This window comes from Entelurus aequoreus, linkage group LG17 (assembly GCF_033978785.1).
Source record: "Entelurus aequoreus isolate RoL-2023_Sb linkage group LG17, RoL_Eaeq_v1.1, whole genome shotgun sequence".
In the NCBI taxonomy this organism is placed as follows: domain Eukaryota; kingdom Metazoa; phylum Chordata; class Actinopteri; order Syngnathiformes; family Syngnathidae; genus Entelurus; species Entelurus aequoreus.
The window spans coordinates 28,350,725-28,365,580 of record NC_084747.1 but is presented as its reverse complement, the minus strand read 5'-3'; the positions used below and the strand labels follow the sequence as shown (position 1 = coordinate 28,365,580).

General features: G+C 36.6%; 1 protein-coding gene and 8 non-coding genes across 9 annotated transcripts in view; all 9 read left to right on the top strand.

The window, feature by feature from the left end:
• The window catches only part of adgrv1 (adhesion G protein-coupled receptor V1), a 472,167-nt gene that overhangs the window by 389,662 nt on the left and 67,649 nt on the right, over positions 1–14,856 (top strand). The window lies entirely within an intron of this gene.
• trnai-aau (transfer RNA isoleucine (anticodon AAU)) lies at positions 1,326–1,399 on the top strand. The gene has a single exon. It is a non-coding gene; the product is annotated as a tRNA-Ile (tRNA).
• On the top strand, positions 2,714–2,787 carry trnai-aau (transfer RNA isoleucine (anticodon AAU)). The gene has a single exon. It is a non-coding gene; the product is annotated as a tRNA-Ile (tRNA).
• Positions 4,437–4,510, top strand: trnai-aau (transfer RNA isoleucine (anticodon AAU)). The gene has a single exon. It is a non-coding gene; the product is annotated as a tRNA-Ile (tRNA).
• On the top strand, positions 5,910–5,983 carry trnai-aau (transfer RNA isoleucine (anticodon AAU)). The gene has a single exon. It is a non-coding gene; the product is annotated as a tRNA-Ile (tRNA).
• trnai-aau (transfer RNA isoleucine (anticodon AAU)) lies at positions 7,609–7,682 on the top strand. Its single transcript has one exon. It is a non-coding gene; the product is annotated as a tRNA-Ile (tRNA).
• Positions 9,369–9,442, top strand: trnai-aau (transfer RNA isoleucine (anticodon AAU)). The gene has a single exon. It is a non-coding gene; the product is annotated as a tRNA-Ile (tRNA).
• Positions 10,840–10,913, top strand: trnai-aau (transfer RNA isoleucine (anticodon AAU)). Its single transcript has one exon. It is a non-coding gene; the product is annotated as a tRNA-Ile (tRNA).
• Positions 12,533–12,606, top strand: trnai-aau (transfer RNA isoleucine (anticodon AAU)). The gene has a single exon. It is a non-coding gene; the product is annotated as a tRNA-Ile (tRNA).

Sequence of the window (14,856 nt, the reverse complement as noted above, 5' to 3'; positions counted from 1 at the left end):
TCTTTACTATAGTGGTCTCCATAACGGGTTCCGGTTCTCAAAAAGGGATTCGAGTCCGAGGACTCGGTTCTTTTCTTATCAAACAACCGGGAAAACAGGTTTCGAGTATCATCCCTATACATTACTAATGATTAATGTAACTATAGCTGAAAAAATAGTACAATAGCAAAAGGAGAGACTATTCATCCCTGAACACCATGGAGTTCATGTAGGCTTTATGATGCAGTTACATTATTATATCAACTATCAGAGACAGAAACTCTTCATTTAACATAATTTTGCTGCTTCAACACAGCTCAATCAACACAGAAAAAGGTAAAGTGAAATAACTTAGTTGTTAACTGTAGGTCAATAATGCTTGTCTTTCTCTCAGACAGACACACACACACACACACACACACACACACACACCCACACACCGCACAGTGAGCTAATGTTACACTAAAAGCTAATTAGCCTTCACCTCAAGGACTGCGAGCGAGCTGAGCTGCCGCTTATGTTTCTAGAAGGTCAACGGGCTCATAGTGATGTTACTAGTAGTTGACTGGGAGGTGTTTATTATAATTTGGGGAGAGTCCACTGCCTTATGCTCACCTGCTAAACACCTTTCTGCTCACCACACCGCAGGAGCACTGACTCCATGCGCTCTGAATACGCACTGCTGATTGGCTGTTACATGCGCTCTGAATATGCACTGCTGATTGGCTGTTACATGCGCTCTGAATATGCACTGGTGATTGGCTGTTACCGCTCTGCGTGTAACCAATCAGATGGTTCTGTGGGTGGGACAATGCTGGGTGCTGCAGAGACGTACTGACAGAGGCAGAACGAAGCAGAGCAGCTTATAAGACTTTAGTTTAGGTGGTGGTTCTTTGTTAAGGTGGCCGCCTTAACAACAAAGCGCTGCGGGAAACCCTGAATACTGCTACATGCCCCATGAGCTGCATTCTTAGCCACCCCACGGTTCAGAATGCATTAAAAAAAAGTGCAGTTCTTCTTTAAGAAATAAATCCATGTACAGTTAAAATTAAATTTCTTGCCAATCATTGTATTATTATTATGATGTATTATAATGATATAATGTATTATTATTATTATTATTTTACAGGGGGTAACTTATTTTTACACTTAGCAAGGCAAGTTTATTTATAGAGCACAATTTGTACAGATGCATAAAATTACAAGAAGGCAAACAAAATCATACATAAAATCATCATAGAAATAAACTTATTTAGTTAAAATAAAAATACTTCCAGTAGTCATAGGAACACATATGAGCTCACGCTGACCCCGACAAACACAAATTAATCCTGCAGCCTTTACACGGCCAGTTAGCTTAGTTGGTTAGAGCGTGGTGCTAATAACGCCAAGGTCGCGGGTTCGATCCCCGTACAGGCCACTTGCTTTTTTTTAGCACTTAGCAATACTGCTACATGATGCTTAGAGTTACACTTGAGCTGGATCTGCTCTATTAGCCTCATTGTTAGCCGCCTCATTGTTAGCCACCTCATGCTAACGGTCATTTACAATTTAGAATGCATTAAGAAAAAGAAAACATATATATAGTTTAGTTTATTAAGGATCCCCATTAGTCCACACCGCAGTGGAGACTATTATTCCTGGGGTCCAGGCAAAAAACTCCACACAATCACAAAACAAAAGATTACAATGCAGTATAACATGATCAATAATACCATTTTGTAATACAAAAATAACAACAACAACAACAACAACAAAAAACAATAACTTCAAGTTTACATAATAATGTTCATACCAAAGATAAAAAGAGCAATATAAAACTAGATATATATTTTTGCAAAAATAAAACAAAGAACCAATGGCCTATAATATACACATTAGTGTACCAAAGACAAACAGTAAGAGACAAAAAAGTACGATAATGAATAAAATATGACATAAAGTACATACAAAATCAAGATTATATCAATATAAAAACGATAACCACAAACAAGAATGAATTTAAACAAAAAATAAGTCCAAAATAATTTGTTCTTGTTCTTGTCTCACATATATGATAGGCAACATTTAAAAAAAAAAAGTGCAGTTCCCCTTAAGAGAGTTAAAAAGTTACAAAAAATCCATGTACAGTTAAATATTTATTGTATTACTATTATTATCCGTATTACTATTATTATCCGTGCCAGCAACCTGAGGGTTCCTGGTTCGATCCCCACCTTCTACCAACCTTGGGCAAGACACTACACCCTTGCTCCTGATAGGTGGTGGTTAGAGCCTTGCATGGCAGCTCCCGCCATCAGTGTGTGAATGTGTGTGTGTGTGAATGTGGAAATAGTGTCAAAGTGCTTTGAGTACCTTTAAGGTAGAAAAGGGCTATACAATTAATACAATTATTGTATTAATATTATGTATTATAATATAATAATAATAATCATAATCATATGATCTAATATTTATTGTATTACTATTATTATTTTCCAGTGGTTAACTTATTTTTACACCTGTCAAGGCAAGTGTATATATACAGCACAATTTGTACACGAGGCAATTAAAAGTGCTTTAAAGATGCATAAAATTACAAGACGGTGAATAAAATCATAAGTAAAAATTAAATCATAATAAAAAAACAACCTGAATTAATAAGTTAAAATAAAGATACTTCCAGTAGTCATAGGCATGGATATGAGCCCACGCTGACCCCCACAAACACAAATCAAACCTGTTGTTTTTACACGGCCGGTTAGCTCAGTTGGTTAGAGTGTGGTGCTAATAACGCCAAGGTCGCGGGTTCGATCCCCGTACGGGCCACTTATGTTTTAAGCTACTTGTCGTGGTCCTTTAGAGTGGATATACTGTTAGGGACATGTAATGAAGGAAATAGCGAAAGTTCGGATGCGTCTGTGACATGAGTGTGCAGCAGTATACTTAAAATTATTAAAATAGGTAAATATAACATGTTGTTATGAATGTTACTACATTACATACACTATGTACAAAATAATGACTTACTAAGTCAAAATAATGACTTAATAAGTCAAATTAATGACTTACTGTAAGTAAGCGTTTGAAAAAAAGAGTTAAAAATGGAGCCCAACCTGACATATGCTCAACTCATCATGCTTCATTTATTACAGCATTTGGGAAGCCTGTAGTTGATTTTTATTATGTAAATGTTATATTTTTATCAACATGTGATAGCAGGGACCCTGCCATTCAAAACTAGGCTGCTACATTACTAATGATTAATGTAACTATAGCTGAAAAAATAGTACAATAGCAATAGGAGAGACTATTCATCCCTGAACACCATGGAGTTCATGTAGGCTTTATGATGCAGTTACATTATTATATCAACTATCAGAGACAGAAACTCTTCATTTAACATAATGTCCTTTTTTGCTGCTTCAACACAGCTCAATCAACACAGAAAAATGTAAAGTGAAATAACATAGTTGTTAACTGTAGGTCAATAATGCTTGTCTTTCTCTCAGACAGACACACACACACACACACACACACACACACACACACACACACACACACACACACACACACACACACACACACACACACACACACACACCGCACAGTGAGCTAACGTTACGCTAAAAGCTAATTAGCCTTCACCTCAAGGACTGCGAGCGAGCTGAGCTGCCGCTTATGTTTCTAGAAGGTCAACGGGCTCATAGTGATGTTACTAGTAGTTGACTGGGAGGTGTTTATTATAATTTGGGGAGAGTCCGCTGCCTTATGCTCACCTGCTAAACACCTTTCTGCTCACCACACCGCAGGAGCACTAACTCTATGAGCTCTGAATATGCACTGCTGATTGGCTGTTACATGCGCTCTGAATATGCACTGCTGATTGGCTGTTACCGCTCTGCGTGTAACCAATCAGATGGTTCTGTGGGTGGGACAATGCTGGGTGCTGCAGAGACGTACTGACAGAGGCAGAGGCAGAACGAAGCGTAGCAGCTTGTTAAGACTTTAGTTTAGGCGGTGGTTCTTTGTTAAGGCGGCCGCCTTAACAACAAAGCGCTGCGGGAAACCGTGAATACTGCTACATGCCCCATGAGCTGCATTCTTAGCAACCCCACGGTTTAGAATGCATTAAAAAAATGTGCAGTTCTCCTCTAAGAAAAAAATCCATGTACAGTTCAAATTAAATGTCTTTCCAATTATTGTATTTTTATTATGATGTATTATAATGATATAATGTATTATTATTATTATTTTACAGGGGGTAACTTATTTTTAAACTTGGCAAGGCAAGTTTATTTTTGGAGCACAATTTGTACAGATGCATAAAATTACAAGAAGGCAAACAAAATTATAAATAAAATCATCATAGAAGTAAACTTATTTAGTTAAAATAAAAATACTTCCAGTGGTCATAGGAACACATATGAGCTCACTCTGACCCCAACAAACACAAATTAATCCTGCAGCCTTTACATGGCCGGTTAGCTCAGTTGGTTAGAGCGTGGTGCTAATAACGCCAAGGTCGCGGGTTCAATCCCCGTACGGGCCACTTTCCTTTTTTTTTATCACTTATTAATACTGCTACATGATGCCTAGAGTTACACTTGAGCTGGATCTGCTCTATTAGCCTCATTGTTAGCCGCCTCATTGTTAGCCACCTCATGCTAACGATTATTTACAATTTAGAATGCATTAAAAAAAAGAAAAACATATATTTAGTTTAGTTTATTAAGGATTCCCATTAGTCCACACCGCAGTGGAGACTATTCTTCCTGGGGTCCAAGCAAAAAACTCCACACAATCACAAAACAAAAGATTACAATGCAGTATAACATGATCAATAATACCATTTTGTAATACAAAAATAGCAACAACAAAAAAAATAAAAAAAAATAATAACTTCGAGTTTACACAATAATGTTCATACCAAAGATAAAAAGAGCAATATAAAAATAGATGTATATTTTTGCAAAAATAAAACAAAGAACCAATGGCCTATAATATACACATTAGTGTACCAAAGACAAACAGTAGGTGACGAAAAAGTACCATAATGAATAAAATATGACATAAAGTACATACAAAATCAAAATAATATCAATATAAAAACGATAACCCCAAACAAGAATGAATTTAAGCAAAGAATAAGTCAAAATAATTTGTTGTTGTTCTTGTCTCACATACGGTATTTGATAGGCAACATTTAAAAAAAAAAGTGCAGTTCCCCTTTAAGAGAGTTAAAAAGTTACAAAAAATCCATGTACAGTTAAAATTGTCTTGCCAATAGTTGTATTATTATTATGTATTATAATATAATAATAATAATCATCATATGATCTAATATTTATTGTATTACTATTATTATCCGTATTACTATTATTATCCGTGCCAGCAACCTGAGGGTTCCTGGTTCGATCCCCACCTTCTACCAACATTGGGCAAGATACACCCTTGCTCCTGATGGGTGGTGGTTAGGGCCTCGCATGGCAGCTCCCGCCATCAGTGTGTGAATGTGTGTGTGTGTGTGTGGAAATAGTGTCAAAGCGCTTTGAGTACCTTTAAGGTAGAAAAGCGCTATACAATTAATACAATTATTGTATTAATATTATGAATTATAATATAATAATAATAATAATAATAATAATAATAAGCATATGGTCTAATATTTATTGTATTACTATTATTATTTTCCAGTGGTTAACTTATTTTTCCACCTGTCAAGGCAAGTGTATATATAGAGCACAATTTGTACACAAGGCAATTAAAAGTGCTTTAAAGATGCATAAAATTGCAAGACGGCGAATAAAATCATAAGTAAAAATAAAATCATAATAAAAAACCAACCTGAATTATTAAGTTAAAAATAAAGATACTTCCAGTAGTCATAGGCATGGATATGAGCCCACGCTGACTCCCACCAACACAAATCAAACCTGTTGTTTTTACACGGCCGGTTAGCTCAGTTGGTTAGAGCGTGGTGCTAATAACGCCAAGGTCGCGGGTTCGATTCCCGTACGGGCCACTTATCTTTTAAGGTACTTGTCGTGGTCCTTTAGAGTGGATATACTGTTAGGGACATGTAATGAAGGAAATAGCGAAAGTTCGGATGCGTCTGTGACATGAGTGCGCTGCAGTATACTTAAAATAGATAAATATAACATGTTGTTATGAATGTTACTACATTACATACACTATGTACAAAATAATGACTTACTAAGTCAAAAAAATGACTTAATAAGTCAAATTAATGACTTACTGTAAGTAAGCGTTTGCAATAACCGTTTGAAAAAAAGAGTTAAAAGTGGAGCCACATGCTGACATATGCTCAACTCATCATGCTTCATTTATTACAGCATTTGGGAAGCCTGTAGTTGATTTTTATTATGTAAATGTTATATTTTTATCAACATGTGATAGCTGGGACCCTGCCATTCAAAACTAGGCTGCTACATTACTAATGATTAATGTAACTATAGCTGAAAACATAGTACAATAGCAATAGGAGATACTATTCATCCCTGAACACCATGGAGTTCATGTAGGCTTTATGATGCAGTTACATTATTATATCAACTATCAGAGACAGAAACTCTTCATTTAACATAATGTCCTTTTTTGCTGCTTCAACACAGCTCAATCAACACAGAAAAAGGTAAAGTGAAATGACTTAGTTGTTAACTGTAGGTCAATAATGCTTGTCTTTCTCTCAGACACACACACACACACACACACACACACACACACACACACACACACACACACACACACACTGCACAGTGAGCTAATGTTACACTAAAAGCTAATTAGCCTTCACCTCAAGGACTGCGAGCGAGCTGAGCTGCCGCTTATGTTTCTAGAAGGTCAACGGGTTCATAGTGATGTTACTAGTAGTTGACTGGGAGGTGTTTATTATAATTTGGGGAGAGTCCACTGCCTTATGCTCACCTGCTAAACACCTTTCTGCTCACCACACCGCAGGAGCACTGACTCTATGAGCTCTGAATACGCACTGCTGATTGGCTGTTACATGCGCTCTGAATATGCACTGGTGATTGGCTGTTACCGCTCTGCGTGTAACCAATCAGATGGTTCTGTGGGTGGGACAATGCTGGGTGCTGCAGAGACGTACTGACAGAGGCAGAGGCAGAACGAAGCGTAGCAGCTTGTTAAGACTTTAGTTTAGGCGGTGGTTCTTTGTTAAGGCGGCCGCCTTAACAACAAAGCGCTGCGGGAAACCGTGAATACTGCTACATGCCCCATGAGCTGCATTCTTAGCCACCCCACGGTTTAGAATGCATTAAAAAAATGTGCAGTTCTCCTCTAAGAAAAAAATCCATGTACAGTTAAAATTAAATGTCTTTCCAGATATTGTATTTTTATTATGATGTATTATAATGATATAATGTATTATTATTATTATTATTTTACAGGGGGTAACTTATTTTTACACTTGGCAGGGCAAGTTTATTTTTGGAGCACAATTTGTACAGATGCATAAAATTACAAGAAGGCAAACAAAATTATAAATAAAATCATCATAGAAGTAAACTTATTTAGTTCAAATAAAAATACTTCCAGTGGTCATAGGAACACATATGAGCTCACGCTGACCCCAACAAACACAAATTAATCCTGCAGCCTTTACACGGCCGGTTAGCTCAGTTGGTTAGAGCGTGGTGCTAATAACGCCAAGGTCGCGGGTTCGATCCCCGTACGGGCCACTTACCTTTTTTTTTATCACTTATTAATACTGCTACATGATGCCTAGAGTTACACTTGAGCTGGATCTGCTCTATTAGCCTCATTGTTAGCCGCCTTATTGTTAGCCACCTCATGCTAACGATTATTTACAATTTAGAATGCATTAAAAAAAAGAAAAACATATATTTAGTTTAGTTTATTAAGGATCCCCATTAGTCCACACCGCAGTGGAGACTATTCTTCCTGGGGTCCAGGCAAAAAACTCCACACAATCACAAAACAAAAGATTACAATGCAGTACAACATGATCAATAAAACAATTTTGTAATACAAAAATAGCAACAAAAAAAAACAATAACTCCGAGTTTACATAATAATGTTCATGCCAAAGATAAAAAGAGCAATATAAAAATAGATATATATTTTTGCAAAAATAAAACTAAGAACCAAAAGCCTATAATATACACATTAGTGTTCCAAAGACAAACAGTAAGAGACAAAAAAGTACCATAATGAATAAAATATGACATAAAGTACTTACAAAATCAAGATAATATCAATATAAAAACGATAACCACAAGCAAGAATGAATTTAAGCAAAAAATAAGTCAAAACAATTTGTTCTTGTCTCACATAAGGATTGTGAATGATAGGCAACATTTGAAAAAAAAAGTGCAGTTCCCCTTTAAGAGAGTTAAAAAGTTACAAAAAAATCCATGCACAGTTAAAATTGTCTTGCCAATTGTTGTATTATTATCATATATTATAATATAATAATAATAATATCTGTGTTGGCCCTGTGATGAGGTGGCGACTTGTCCAGGGTGTACCCCGCCTTCCGCCCAAATGCAGTTGAGATAGGCTCCAGCCACCCCCTGCCACCCCGAAAGGGACAAGCGGTAGAAAATGGATGGATGGATGGAATAATAATAATAATCATATGATCTAATATATATTGTATTACTATTATTATCCGTATTACTATTATTATCCGTGCCAGCAACCTGAGGGTTCCTGGTTCAATCCCCACCTTCGACCAACCTCGTCACGTCAGTTGTGTCCTTGGGCAAGACATTTCACCCTTGCTCCTGATGGGTGGTGGTTAGGGCCTTGCATGGCAGCTCCCGCCATCAGTGTGTGAATGTGTGTGTGAATGGGTGAATGTGGAAATAGTGTCAAAGCGCTTTGAGTACCTTGAAGGTAGAAAAGCGCTCTACAAGTAACCAATTTAATTCTGTCTTGCCAATTATTGTATTAATATTATGTATTATAATATAATAATAATAATAATCATATGATCTAATATTTATTGTATTACTATTATTATTTTCCAGTGGTTAACCTGTTTTTACACTTGTCAAGTGTATGTATGAGCACAATTTGTACATGAGGCAATTAAAAGTGCTTTAAAGATGCATAAAATTACAAGATGGCGAATAAAATCATAGGTAAAAATAAAATCATCATAAAAAACAAACCTGAATTATTAAGTTAAAATAAAAATACTTCCTGGTTATTTAAGTTTATTTATAGAGCACAATTTCGACAGATGCATACAATTACAAGAAGGCTAACAAAATCATAAATAAAATCATCATAGGAATAAACGTATTTAGTTAAAATAAAAATACTTCCAGTGGTCATAGGAACACATATGAGCTCACTCTGACCCCAACAAACACAAATTAATCCTGTTGTCTTTACACGGCCGGTTAGCTCAGTTGGTTAGAGCGTGGTGCTAATAACGCCAAGGTCTCGGGTTCGATCCCCGTACGGGCCACTTATTTTTTTTTATCACTTATTAATACTGCTACATGATGCCTAGACTTACACTTGAGCTGGATCTGCTCTATTAGCCTCATTGTTAGCCGCCTCATTGTTAGCCACCTCATGCTAACGGTTATTTACAATTTAGAATGCATTAAGAAAAAGAAAACATATATTTAGTTTAGTTTATTAAGGATCCCCATTAGTCTACACCGCAGTGGAGACTATTCTTCCTGGGGTCCAGGCAAAATTGTCCACACAATCACAAAACAAAAGATTACAATGCAGTACAACATGATCAATAATACCATTTTGTAATACAAAAATAGCAACAACAACAACAACAACAAAAATAATAACTCTGAGTTTACATAATAATGTTCATGCCAAAGATAAAAAGAGCAATATAAAAATAGATATATATTTTTGCAAAAATAAAACAAAGACCCAATGGCCTATAATATACACATTAGTGTACCAAAGACAAACAGTAAGTGACGAAAAAGTACCGTAATGAATAAAATATGACATAAAGTACATACAAAATCAAGATAATATCAATATAAAAACGATAACCACAGACAAGAATGAATTTAAGCAAAAAATAAGTCAAAATAATTTTTTCTTGTTCTTGTCTCACATATATGATAGGCAACATTTAAAAAAAAAAAAGTGCAGTTCCCCTTTAAGAGAGTTAAAAAGTTACAAAAAATCCATGTACAGTTAAAATTGTCTTGCCAATTGTTGTATTATTATTATGTATTATAATACAATAATAATAATAATAATAAAAATCATATGATCTAATATTTATTGTATTACTATTATTATCCGTATTACTATTATTATCCGTGCCAGCAACCTGAGGGTTCCTGGTTCGATCCCCACCTTCTACCAACCTTGGGCAAGACACTACACCCTTGCTCCTGATAGGTGGTGGTTAGAGCCTTGCATGGCAGCTCCCGCCATCAGTGTGTGAATGTGTGTGTGTGTGTGTGAATGTGGAAAAAGTGTCAAAGCGCTTTGAGTACCTTTAAGGTAGAAAAGGGCTATACAATTAATACAATTATTTTATTAATATTATGTATTATAATATAATAATAATAATAATAATCATATGATCTAATATGTATTGTATTACTATTATTATTTTCCAGTGGTTAACTTATTTTTACACCTGTCAAGGCAAGTGTATATATAGAGCACAATTTGTACACGAGGCAATTAAAAGTGCTTTAAAGATACATAAAAATACAAGACGGTGAATAAAATCATAAGTAAAAATTAAATCATAATAAAAAAACAACCTGAATTATTAAGTTAAAATAAAGATACTTCCAGTAGTCATAGGCATGGATATGAGCCCACGCTGACCCCCACCAACACAAATCAAACCTGCTGTTTTTACACGGCCGGTTAGCTCAGTTGGTTAGAGCGTGGTGCTAATAACGCCAAGGTTGCGGGTTCGATCCCTGTACGGGCCACTTACCTTTTAAGGTACTTGTCGTGGTCCTTTAGAGTGGATATACTGTTAGGGACATGTAATGAAGGAAATAGCGAAAGTTCGGATGCGTCTGTGACATGAGTGCGCTGCAGTATACTTAAAATTATTAAAATAGGTAAATATAACATGTTGTTATGAATGTTACTACATTACATACACTATGTACAAAATAATGACTTACTAAGTCAAAATAATTACTTTATAAGTCAAATTAATGACTTACTGTAAGCGTTTGCAATAAGCATTTGAAAAAAAGAGTTAAAAGTGGAGCCACATGCTGACATATGCTCAACTCATCATGCTTCATTTATTACAGCATTTGGGAAGCCTGTAGTTGATTTTTATTATGTAAATGTTATATTTTTATCAACATGTGATAGCAGGGACCCTGCCATTCAAAACTAGGCTGCTACATTACTAATGATTAATGTAACTATAGCTGAAAAAATAGTACAATAGCAATAGGAGAGACTATTCATACCTGAACACCATGGAGTTCATGTAGGCTTTATGATGCAGTTACATTATTATATCAACTATCAGAGACAGAAACTCTTCATTTAACATAATGTCCTTTTTTGCTGCTTCAACACAGCTCAATCAACACGGAAAAAGGTAAAGTGAAATAACTTAGTTGTTAACTGTAGGTCAATAATGCTTGTCTTTCTCTCAGACACACACACACACACACACACACACACACACACACACACACACACACACACACACACACACACACACACACACACACACACACACACCGCACAGTGAGCTAACGTTACACTAAAAGCTAATTAGCCTTCACCTCAAGGACTGCGAGCGAGCTGAGCTGCCGCTTATATTTCTAGAAGGTCAACGGGCTCATAGTGATGTTACTAGTAGTTGACTGGGAGGTGTTTATTATAATTTGGGGAGAGTCCGCTGCCTTATGCTCACCTGCTAAACACCTTTCTGCTCACCACACCGCAGGAGCACTGACTCTATGAGCTCTGAATATGCACTGCTGATTGGCTGTTACCGCTCTGCGTGTAACCAATCAGATGGTTCTGTGGGTGGGACAATGCTGGGTGCTGCAGAGACGTACTGACAGAGGCAGAGGCAGAACTAAGCAGAGCAGCTTGTTAAGACTTTAGTTTAGGCGGTGGTTCTTTGTTAAGGCGGCCGCCTTAACAACAAAGCGCTGCGGGAAACCCTGAATACTGCTACATGCCCCATGAGCTGCATTCTTAGCCACCCCACGGTTCAGAATGCATAAAAAAAATGTGCAGTTCTCCTTTAAGAAAAAAATACATGAACAGTTAAAATGTAATTATTAATTAATTATTGTATTATACTTATGATGTATTATAATGATCTATTGTATTATTATTATTATTTTACAGGGGGTAACTTATTTTTACACTTGGCAAGGCAAGTTTATTTATAGAGCACAATTTGTACAGATGCATAAAATTACAAGAAGGCAAACAAAATCATAAATAAAATCATCATAGAAATAAACTTATTTAGTTCAAATAAAAATACTTCCAGTGGTCATAGGAACACATATGAGCTCACGCTGACCCCGACAAACACAAATTAATCCTGCAGCCTTTACGCGGCCGGTTAGCTCAGTTGGTTAGAGCGTGGTGCTAATAACGCCAAGGTCGTGGGTTCGATCCCCGTACGGGCCACTTATTTTTTTTTACCACTTAGCAATACTGCTACATGATGCTTAGAGTTACACTTGAGCTGGATCTGCTCTATTAGCCTCATTGTTAGCCGCCTCATTGTTAGCCACCTCATGCTAACGGTTATTTACAATTTAGAATGCATTAAAAAAAAAGAAAAACATGTTTAGTTTAGTTTAGTTTAGTTTAGTTTATTAAGGATCCCCATTAGTCTACACCGCAGTGGAGACTATTCTTCCTGGGGTCCAGGCAAAAAACTCCACACAATCACAAAACAAAAGATTACAATGCAGTATAACATGATCAATAATACCATTTTGTAATACAAAAATAGCAACAAAAAAAACCAATAACTCCGAGTTTACATAATAATGTTCATGCCAAAGATAAAAAGAGCAATATAAAAATAGATATATATTTTTCACAAAAATAAAACTAAGAACCGAAGGCCTATAATTTACACATTAGTGTCCCAAAGACAAACAGTAAGTGACGAAAAAGTACCATAATGAATAAAATATGACATAAAGTACTTACAAAATCAAGATAAAATCAAGATAATATCAATATAAAAACGATAACCACAAGCAAGAATGAATTTAAGCAAAAAATAAGTCAAAATAATTTGTTCTTGTCTCACATAAGGATTGTGAATGATAGGCAACATTTGAAAAAAAAGTGCAGTTCCCCTTTAAGAGAGTTAAAAAGTTACAAAAAAATTCATGTACAGTTAAAGGCCTACTGAAATCCATCCATCCATTTTCTACCGCTTATTCCCTTCGGGGTCGCGGGGGGCGCTGGAGCCTATTTCAGCTACAATCGGGCGGAAGGCGGGGTACACCCTGGACAAGTCGCCACCTCATCGCAGGGCCAGCACAGATAGACAGACAACATTCACACTCACATTCACACACTAGGGCCAATTTAGTGTTGCCAATCAACCTATCCCCAGGTGCATGTCTTTGGCCTACTGAAATGATTTTTTTTATTTAAACGGGGATAGCAGATCTATTCTATGTGTCATACTTGATCATTTCGCGATATTGCCATATTTTTGCTGAAAGGATTTAGTATAGAACAACGACGATAAAGATTGCAACTTTTGGTATCTGATAAAAAAAAGGCTTGCCCCTACCGGAAGTAGCGTGACGTAGTCAGTTGAACATATACGCAAAGTTCCCTATTGTTTACAATGATGGCCGCATGAAGTGAGAGAGATTCGGACCGAGAAAGCGACAATTTCCCCATTAATTTGAGCGAGGATGAAAGATTTGTGGATGAGTAAAGTGCAAGTGAAGGACTAGTGGGGAGTTGAAGCTATTCAGATAGGGAAGATGCTGTGAGAGCCGGGGGTGACCTGATATTCAGCTGGGAATGACTACAACAGTAAATAAACACAAGACATATATATACTCTATTAGCCACAACACAACCAGGCTTATATTTAACATGCCACAAATTAATCCTGCATAAAAACACCTGCGTGTTTGTTACGCTAGCTCCTAGCTCCTCTGCTAGCTCCTAGCTCCATAGAACACGCCAATACAATTCAAACACCTGATCAACACACACAATCACTCAGCCCAAAAGACCGTTCACCTAACCCAAGGTTCATAAAGCTTATATATTTTTAAAAAGTTACGTACGTGACGCGCACATACGGTCAAGCTATCAAATGTTTAGCAGCCAAGGCTGCATACTCACGGTACCTGATATTCAGCTGGGAATGACTACAACAGTAAATAAACACAAGACATATATATACTCTATTAGCCACAACACAACCAGGCTTATATTTAATATGCCACAAATTAATCCTGCATAAAAACACCTGCGTGTTTGTTATGCTAGCTCCTATGCTAGCTCCTAGCTCCATAGAACACGCCAATACAATTCAAACACCTGATCAACACACACAATCACTCAGCCCAAAAGACCGTTCACCTAACCCAAGGTTCATAAAGCTTATATATTTTGAAAAAGTTACGTACATACGCAAAAAAAAGTTGCGCACATACGGTCAAGCGATCAAATGTTTAGAAGCCAAAGCTGCATACTCACAGTAGCACGTCTGCGTCTTTGTCATCCAAATCAAAGTAATCCTGGTAAGAGTCTGTGTTGTCCCAGTTCTCTACAGGCGTCTGTGTATCCAAGTCAAAAGTCCTCCTGGTTAGAGTCTCTGTTATCCGAGTTCTTCCATCTTGACTGCATCTTTTGGGAATGTAAACAAAGAAGCGCCGGCTGTGTACTGTT